The sequence below is a fragment of the Crassostrea angulata genome, unplaced genomic scaffold, assembly GCF_025612915.1.
Source record: "Crassostrea angulata isolate pt1a10 unplaced genomic scaffold, ASM2561291v2 HiC_scaffold_365, whole genome shotgun sequence".
NCBI classification, from domain to species: Eukaryota; Metazoa; Mollusca; class Bivalvia; order Ostreida; family Ostreidae; genus Magallana; species Magallana angulata.
The window spans coordinates 754-10,991 of record NW_026441918.1 but is presented as its reverse complement, the minus strand read 5'-3'; the positions used below and the strand labels follow the sequence as shown (position 1 = coordinate 10,991).

The 10,238-nt window shown below is 31.7% G+C and overlaps 1 long non-coding RNA gene across 2 annotated transcripts; it reads right to left on the bottom strand.

Moving 5' to 3' along the window:
- Positions 1-3,775: 3,775 nt before the first annotated feature.
- On the bottom strand, positions 3,776-7,460 carry LOC128170169 (uncharacterized). Of its 2 annotated transcripts, none has more exons than XR_008241697.1 (3): positions 7,384-7,460; positions 5,085-5,241; positions 3,776-4,479 (listed from the first exon to the last, which is right to left on the bottom strand). It is a non-coding gene; the product is annotated as an uncharacterized LOC128170169 (long non-coding RNA). The 2 variants fall into 2 exon arrangements; XR_008241699.1 differs by having other exon boundaries at positions 7,406-7,438.
- Between the last annotated feature and the right edge of the window lie 2,778 nt (positions 7,461-10,238).

Here is a 10,238-nt window from a genome sequence, read left to right as displayed (position 1 = left end):
TCTCAAGATCAGCAGAATGCATTTTACTGGATAATTCGGATCAGAAGGTTGCCCATTTCAAAGCTAAAGCTCAACTCAAAGCTAAAGATGGCTTATTTGATGATTATGATGATGATGATGATGATGATGATTTAATTTAATAAGTATTTTATTCAAGTATATAAATACATTGAATTGGATTGAACAGCAGGCACAATGCCTATTTATGTTCTCTCCTGTAGTCAAGGTATAATATGAGTAATTATATAATTATATATAATATATATATATACATATATATTGCCATGGAATTTTGTATAATAGATTAATATTGTAAATAGTATTGGAAGGAGGTACAGTGCAAAAAAATAAACAAAACAAATAGCTCATGATAGGAAAATGAAAATAAAAAAAAATAGAAAAATAATGGTTAATTGCTAAGGTTGGAAATAAAAAAGTATATGTAATGTAGGGAAAAATGAGAAAGAAAAGAAAAAACATGTAATAAAAACAAAACAAAAATTAATAACAGAGTAGAAAAAAATGGAAAGTTTGGGGGGATGGGGTGGGAGGGGGAGGGGGAGAACAAATAAGCAATAAAAAATGAAAAGAAAGGAGTGTAAGGAAAGTCAGTGGTACCCATTTTGATACATTTTTTATACAATGTGTACATTTTTACCTATGCATTTACTTAAATCTGTTTGTACTTTTTATGTAAAAATGAATTTTATCAAATAATAGTAAGTTATTTTGAAATGTTAGTTTATCACTTCCAAAAAGTAGATTCTTAATTGTGATTGGTATGGAATTGTCGTTCATATAATCAAATAGAGATTTTCTCTGGGAGGCATATGATGGGCAGTGTAAGAAATAATGTTTAGAGTCTTCCACTTCAAGAAAGCACTTCTGACATAGTGGAGAAGCAATAAGGTGGTGTGAATAAAGGTCAGCATTTAAGTTACTACTGTTATTTCTCAACTGACAATGCCAAATATTTTCTAATCTTTTGCCATGGTTAAATAATTTATGCATATACAGTTTTTTACTATTAATATTTTTGAGGCTGTTCTTAAATGCTGAAACTGTATTTATATTTTTTGTATTTTGAGGTAGATTGTTCCACAATATAATTGTAGATGGTATAAAACTATTGAAGTAAGATGTTGTTCTTGCAACAGGTGTGCGATAGATGAAATTGTTTCGAAGATTGTAGGTATTATGTGGGGGGAAACATTCACCAACAATATTAGATAAGTATTCAGGAGTATAATTGTTTAATATTTTGAACAATAATATTAATTTATGGTTACTTCTACGTTTCTTAAGTGTTTCCCAGCCTAATTCCTGATATAGGTATTGTTTAGATGAGTTTCGTCTAAGACCAGTAATTATTCGTGCAGCTTCAATCTGTATACTTTCCAATAAATTACTTTGTTCATCTGTACAATTGTCCCAGACTACATCACCATACTCTAACACAGGGCGAATAAATGCAAAGTAAATTTTAATCAAAGATTCCCTATTTATTTTATATTTGAGTATGCGTAGCATGTTCAATCTTTGGCATGCTTTTTCGTAGATATTTGATATATGATGTGACCATCCCCCATTTGATTGCAAAGTAAGTCCTAAATGACAATGATTATTTTTTTGGATAATATTGTTTATAGTGTTACCAAAAGAGACCTGGGGATGGGTTTTTTTCTTTCTGGAAAAGTTAACATTTATTGTTTTGCTTGGATTAAAATCCACCAGCCATTGATTAGACCACTGTTTGATTTTTTCAAGATCAGCTGTTAATGATTTAGCTGAATTATTATCATTATCATCAACTACTACAAAAAGTGATGTGTCATCTGCAAAGAGTCTTATTTGGTTGCATATATTTTCAACAATATCATTAATGTAAATAAGAAAGAGGAAGGGTCCTAACACTGACCCCTGGGGTACTCCTGCATTAGTGGTTTCAATTCCTGAGGAATAGCCCTCGATGACAACCTTTTGTGTTCTATCAGTAATATAGTTTTCTATCCATCCAAGGATTTCTCCTCTGATTCCATATTTTTGTAATTTATAGATGAGACCTTTATGCCAGACCTTATCGAAAGCTTTTGATATATCACAAAATATGAACATAATATCTTTACCTTTATCAAGGTTAGATATTATAATATTATAAATTTCAGTAAGCTGATTAATAGTGGAATCAGAGGGCTGAAATCCTGATTGGTTTTTAAATAAAAGATTGTGGTCCTTCATATAATTGTGCAGGGTTTTTAAAAGAATTTTTTCCAGTATTTTACATAAGGTGCATGTGAGTGCAATTGGTCTATAGTTTGAGGGGTCCTCTGGGTTGCCCTTGTTCTTATATACAGGTGTAATATGTGACAATTTCCATATAAAAGGTAATTCTTGATGTTGAAGTGTAAGGTTAAATAATTTAGCGATTGGATGTTTGATTGAAGGTATGATATTTTTAAGAATCTTAGGTGAGATACCGTCTGGGCCTGGAGGTTTGGTGATATTTAGATTTGATAATTGATCAACAACATCTTGGGCTGTGATGTTAATTCTTTCTATGCTGTGAGGGGGCCCTGGGCCCTGAGGTGGAAGCCTGGGTTCATTAGTTGTTTCTATATGTGATATGCTTGCAAAATGTTTGTTAAGTTCTGATGCTTTATCTACTGGGTGTATATGTATTTTACCATTAGAATTTATTGGAGGTGGTACTTTTTTTTTATTGTTACACTGATGATGATGACGATTACTTTACGCAGCACTGTTAAGGTTGCATATGCTTAAATTACCAAGAAATATGTCATCAAAAACGAGCTACAAATATGATGGTCGTATTAATCAAAACTCGCATACAGCTTTTCCCATAATAATATTAGCTTAACTCAAGTGACCCATGTGTTACGACACACATGTGCATTTACCGTCATCACGTGCCTATCACGTGACATCGATATTTATAGACATTTTTCTATGTCACACATATTTTTCAATATCGCAAGGGCATACCCCCGTTGTACATTTATTTGTTTTGCATGTATAAGTAAAATGTGATCTCCTTCACCCAAAAATCACTGCTGCTTTAATGGAATCGAGTTAATTACAACGCCATTTCCAAAAATACACTCGACAATCCATCATTTACGGGGGTATCACGTCATTTTTCATCAACGAATAAGACAAATCCGGAGAATGAAACAAAGCAGCAGCATTTTTCAGTTACCTCAAAACCTTCTTGATTACTGTGTAAAATATCAAAAGTATCCATGCAGGTTATGCCCTTGCGAAAATGCGTTGAAGATGATGTACATGTATTTTCCTTAACTTAACCCCCTTTTCAAACGCAATGCCGATCTAGATTTCGGCTAAGGGAAATAACTCTGTGGATATAGTGTTGCAGGAAATGTGAATTACATTACGAGCATTTTGCGATATTTTCCCTTGGTTGTATTGCTGGAGGCAAAATTGTAACTTAAGTAGAAATAAATATTATACATTTATAAATTTCAAGTGACAGCGTGGGTCAGTAATTCATCAAAAGAAAAAAAACATGAGAGATAACTACGACATGCATTACCTCTTTATATTCCATGCGCGGATCCAGAAAGTTTTTCCGGTGGGGGGGGGGGGGCGGTCCGACAGTTATTTGAGTTTGCCAGGAAGGGGGTGGTCCAAGGTATAATTTTGTAATGTAATTTAAATAAATTTGAATTTTGCAGGGGGGATCTGGTTCCCTCTAGCTGACCACCCCCCCCCCCCCCCAAAAAAAAAAAAGATCCGTGCATGTATTCAGCGACAATCAAAGCCGTGCATTTTTTCATTTTATTTTTTACCTAAATCAATAATTGGTAAATGAAATATATTTTAAAACACATTCTCTTTCAAAATTGCTGTTTATTTTTTTGAAAGTATTCCTCAACATTGCTGTTAGTTTTTAAGAAAGGACAAGCACAAAACTCTTACCCTCACCCCCTTCTTAATAAACAAATACTCAAACAACAAAACATGAACAAAAATGTAAATTCCTAGATTTTGAGTGTTGATCACAACAACAAATACATAGATTTTCAAACATTTATTATTCATTTTTCAAGGGAATATTGAAAAAATAACTCATAGTCAGGAAACTGTTAACAAATAAATAATGGTTTAAATAAATAATATTTGCATATGAACATTAATTTTGACTGTTTAAGTTTTAAATATCATTGCTAATAATTTTAAAAAAAACACCAAGAGTTGCAAAATCCTTAGCTCAGATTCAACATATAAATACATGTACTAAGATTAGGTTTGTATATGTATAATTAACATATATAATCATGTTGATATTTCTGTTTGGAGGTTATCAATGCACATAATTGTTTTCCTCATACAAAATTATGCCGATGGTCTCCACATAGGAAAAGCTGGATAACAGGCAGGAACATAGGGAGGTAGAACCAGCCAATTCACCAATTGATACAGATGGTCTCACGCATAAGCCTACAAAGTTTAACATACCGGTATTAACATTATATATTTTAGCACTTGCACTTTACAACAGTATAAACTAAACAATGTCAAATGACGAAAAATGAACTTTCACCCTGAGAAATCTTTTTTGATAAAATACAACCCTATGAGCAAAGAGTTACATGTAGCCTCTGTGAAAAAACACACCGTTACATAGAAGAATAATTGGAAATGCCACTTGGACATTTACATGTACATATATTTTATGTTCTTTCTTCCTAAATTTTGATTTCTTTATATATTAAATATAAATATATATTATTATTAACATTACAGATTTTCTTGTGGCAATTAACAAATGTTCCCAATATACTAAATAAAATCAAGAGAACTTAATACTCCAAGATGACTTAGATATAAATGTTTACAATAGCAGAAAGAACCCCCCCCCCCCCCTATTAAAACAATCTTTATCGTCAAGGGATAATGCTAAGCAATCAATGTTTGCGATATAGTGCATACTCTCAAAGCAAGTTTAATTACATTTCCAGCAGAATGAAAACACGCAAATACATGCAGTGTAGTCTCCACCCACAGAAAATATATATGTAAGGCACTGTATTTTTAAATCTTACCAAAAACATGTTAAATGCAATTGGATAAATTCAACTTAGGGGCTGAAGCAGTTGATTGTAATGAGTCACTGGAGCATACATCATATGGAATCAAACACCATGACACGGGTACCCCGCATCTTTCACCTCTTCTACACAACACAAGTAGTATAGGAGTCTACAAATGAAATACACGTATAAGGTACAGCGTAAATGAAATCATAAAAATTACCAGTTATTTAGACTTGAACTCAAATTTTATGCAGCGATACAAGTAATAGTTGATTAGTATGAAATCTTTGAGGCTGGCGATCAGCTAATAAAGGTGTGAAAAACAAAAAATAGCACCTCTTATTTTGAAACCTCAAGGCTATCACTCTTTTTCTTTCTAGATTATGTATTCCGGTCAATTAAAACAAATAAAGTCAAAATTTTACAGTGCACTACATAAAAGCTTTGAATCGACATAGCCGCCTTAACTTCAGATAAGTCTCAACGAAATGTTTTGACTGACCCCTGTCATTGAAAGCAGGGTGTACAGTAATTGCATGATGCGAGTTGAATGAAGGGGATGACAATCTAGTTGTAGCTATTAACAATGTAATGTTACCTAACAAAGATAACTGTATTGCTTTGAAAAAAATCTTTAATTGTCTGCAAGGACAGTCAATGCGCCTGACAAATAATTTCATTTAAAAATTGTTCTGATAATTTAAACATGTTAAAAAACCTGATCATGTTGATATTTAAGATGACACGGGTACCCCACACCCTTCATTTAAAATTGTTCTGATAAATTAAACATGTTAAACAACCTGCATGATCATGTTGATAGTTAAGACTGGTCAGCAAAACAATACAATATTAGAGACTCAGAGGTAACAAGAGATCATATTGACGCAAGCGTCAAATGGGCCGCCAAAATATAGTTGTATGCATCACCATTGGTTAATTACATAAAAAAAACCCACAAACATTAACGAGTTGTTTGTACTAATTTTAAGGGTAAATTTTAATATATTTTCAGAAATACGTTTTGAAGTTAAAAATTTTACTACATGTATTATTATTAAGAAACGATTTCGTTACCGTAAGCATTTCTAACGGTAATTGTATGATAATTGCAATAGTATAAAGTAATAGAGAACACATTGATTTGTACATTATTCTAATACAAAGTTCAGCTCATCATTATTCTCTTGGATATTATGTATTTCAAACCATTTTGATATTTTTGTCGCATTGTATTGAATTAAACCTTAATGCATTAGTTTAAATGATTTTAAGGGACCTCATAATAAAATAAAATTGGATTATTTTAAAGGTACATGTGAGGTCATGTCATCAGGTAGAATCTGCACAATTTTAGAATTAAAAAATATGCCGGATTTGTTTCCTTTTTTTTTTTTTTGGACGCAGCAAATAGAAATTTAAATATATCATCTATATAAAAGTTCATGTTATTCAGGTCTTTAGTATTTCAGGTCTTCATTATGTCCCTTATACCGATACTTTGTTTTGAAACGAATGAAAAACTCCGAAATCTTCCGAATAGATTATAGTCTCGAGGAAAAAAACAACGTGTCTAACATAACAGTCTATGACATACTTTATATTTACGAGTAAAACCAAAAAATGTATTTTTTTTTAAAAAGGCATTAAACATATTTCTATATGCAAATTTACTTTTAGTTCATAAAAATGGCATAAAATTAATTCTGTAAAAAATAAAAAATATCCCGCAGAAACGCAGTGACAATATTTAAATGTATATCAAATAACGGACCGCCTTCTGGCGGCCCGTAATAATTCTCACAACAATTAACCTATCTTGTATCATCTTTTTTTTTATTCTAGACCATAATTTTAATTTACATATACTGGTAATATAAATTATGACACACTGTTATATTGAAATTAATTCTAAACAAATATTAAGACTATTTAATTTCAATGTAAACAAGCTAAGCAGTGACATTTTCATTTGAAGCCACATGGATCAGCAGTCAGGCTTCAGGATCATGAAGCAATCTTAGACTTAAGTCAAAAATTGTACACTGTCTTAACGCCTCTAGATTGAAATCACTGACAAAATTGAAATGCTACTAACATTGTCTTGATATAGATTTGTCAATTACAAATTTTAATCGATATTTTATGATGAACAATAATATTATGGTTGCCTGAAATTTTGACTTAGTCTAATATTCCTTCATGATCCTGAAGCCTGAAGTGATACTTTGAGGCAATTTGTCAGAGTAAAAATGATTTCTTTTAATTAATTGGTACACATGCAAAAATTAAAATATTGATTATATACCAGTCCATGTAAATATACCAACACAGTCTAAAACAGTGGCACTACTTATCATCTACATTGATACATGTAAGGCGTCGATGATAAATAATCAATGTGGAACTGGAAGGTTGTGCATTCAGGTAAAATCTGATGTCATGGGGAAAAGCTGATAAATCGCCATCGACATTTATTTGTCCAAGACGTTTTCAACAAGTTGGATTTAAATACTCTTTAAATATTTTTTAAAATAATAAGTTATATGCAATTAAAGTATAGATATACATAATCATTTGTGTAACAAAATGACATGCTAGTGCTTTGAAAAGTAATAAAACTTCATAATTATTTACAACATGTGGTCGTATGAAAACACATAACGTTATCTGGTTATCGATCCGTACATCACTTTGTTGTTTCAGCACGGTCATACTAAAACACGCCTGCCGACGCCTGCCGGAGAAAACACGCCTGCCGAGAGAAAACCGCGCGCCTGCCGTTTACCTGATGGATTATTTTAATATTTTCTTTGATATTTTATTTAACTTAACTAAATTAAGTATCATAATAACAAAAAGTTGACTTTATATTGATTATTTAGCACAAAATTGGCAAAAATGTTCAATGTTGGTAAAGATAGATAACTCTTACGTAGAATTCATACCCCTGCCGAGGAAATCTAGACGCCTGCCGTTAATTTGATGGATTATTTTACTTTTTTCTTTGATGTTTTATTTCTTTTAACTAAATAGATGATAATAGAAATCAAAAGTTGATTTTATATTAATTAATTAACACAAAATAAGTAAAAATCGGGTAAGCTGATAGCTCTTCCGAAGAAATCATACGCCTGCCAAGAAAATGTATACGCCTGCCGTTTAGTTGATGGATTATTTTAATTATTTCTTTGGTATTTTAGTTTACTTGGCTTAATAAACGATAACAGAAATAAAAAGTTGACTTTAAATTCGTTAATTAACACAAAATTAGTAAAAATCGGTAAAATAGATAACTCTTACGCAGAATGCATACGCCTGCCGAGAAAATCTATAAGCCTGCCGTTTATCTGATATATGATTTTTTTTTTCTTGGATATTTTATGTTTCCTAACTAAATACATGATCAAAGAAATAAAAGGTTATTTTGCATTCGCTGTTTAATGAAAATATTATTAAAAATGTTCAAAGTCTGTAAAGAAGACAAAGAGTTCTTACCCTGCTTACGCCTGCCGAGACACTGAGTTGAGTTGTAATAAGCCTACTGATTTAATCATTTATCCATGTCTTTTATTTTTATTTCTTGAAAAACTTCAGCTTTTTACATAGTTATAGTTTATTAGTGTTTTCATAACCTTATTTTTTGTTGCAATTAATTAAAGATATATTACAAACTCGAATCAGGGACATACATGTACTGTTAATTACATGTATATAGCCTACATGTACATGACTTTTGTATGTCTCTGCTCGAATTTTAAGATTAAAGTTTTCGAAGAACCCTTAAAATATGCATGTATTTTACGTATGATTAACGTTGTAAAGTGATTCAAATCGTGTCAATATTCTTGGTTATAAGCCTGGACTGTCTTGTAAATGATAATGAATGATATTTTCCCCTACAAAATAAGTTTTGTTTTCTTTATATTTTATAAGCCTCACGAAGATATATAGTAACACAAATGTTTCAATGTTTACGGTTATGAATGGACTATACATGTTTTATGAAGAGGCGTAAGTCTAACCAATTAAAAACTTATGGCTTATTAATCAGAAATATTTTTTATTAAGTGCTTGTACATGATATATACATATACATGTATAAGGATAAAATGGTATTATTCTTCAATTTCATATCGATACATAAAAAATACAAATATAAGAGTCAGAAACCATGATATGGCGACCTTGCTCTATCAATTGGAATAATTAAAGTGGACTGCACGGTTTTAATAATACTTTTGGGTTAATAATTAGGTGTAAGTTCAAAGGCTATACATAGTATCTTAAGACATACTTAGGTAGATCGACTCGTTCATAACTATTTTTCTCAGTCACCTAAAACACATGAGAGAGAGATAGAGAGAGAGAGAGAGAGAGAGAGGAGAGAGAGAGAGAGAGAGAGAGAGGAGAGAGAGAGAGAGAGAGAGAGAGAGAGAGAGAGAGAGAGAGAGAGAGAGGGGGGGGGGGGGGCTTGTGTACAAGGGCTTGTGTACAAGGTGCGTGCTTCACGGTCGTCTTCCAATATACAGGTAAATAAGGTCTATTGTTTCTTAAGAGACAAAAAACCGTTCAATTCACACAGAATACACAAGAAACTAACACGTGTATGTATACACGTGTATCAGTAGAGCAACGATCACTAGTTATCTTTGGACATGTAGCCCCAACCCCGATTCGCCCAAAATATTATAGCAAAGAACATAATGAGTAAATTATTTTGTTATTATTTCATGATTTGTAATATATAAGGAATAAAGAATCATTCTTTGAGTATTATGAGGTGATAATTTTGATCGGGGCTTGATCAAATCCAATAAAGCCCGAAGGGCTTTATGATAGATTTGATCACGCCCCGACCGAAATTATCACCTCATAATATTCAAAGAATGATTCCTTATTACTTATATTTATATAATTTTCAACCATCTTACGATTAAATAATTAAATATAAATAAGCAAACCCCGCTGGCGCCTCAATTTGGCTTTATGAGTTATATAGTACAAAATCGATACGTAGTGTTATCACAGGCAAAGACACAGGAAAATGTAAATATAATGAGATAAAAATACATTAATCTGTATGTGCATGTTCAGATTGTGGTCCCGTTTTTCTATTTACAAAACTGTGAGTGTAACCGTTTGAGGGATAGTGAAGTGAGT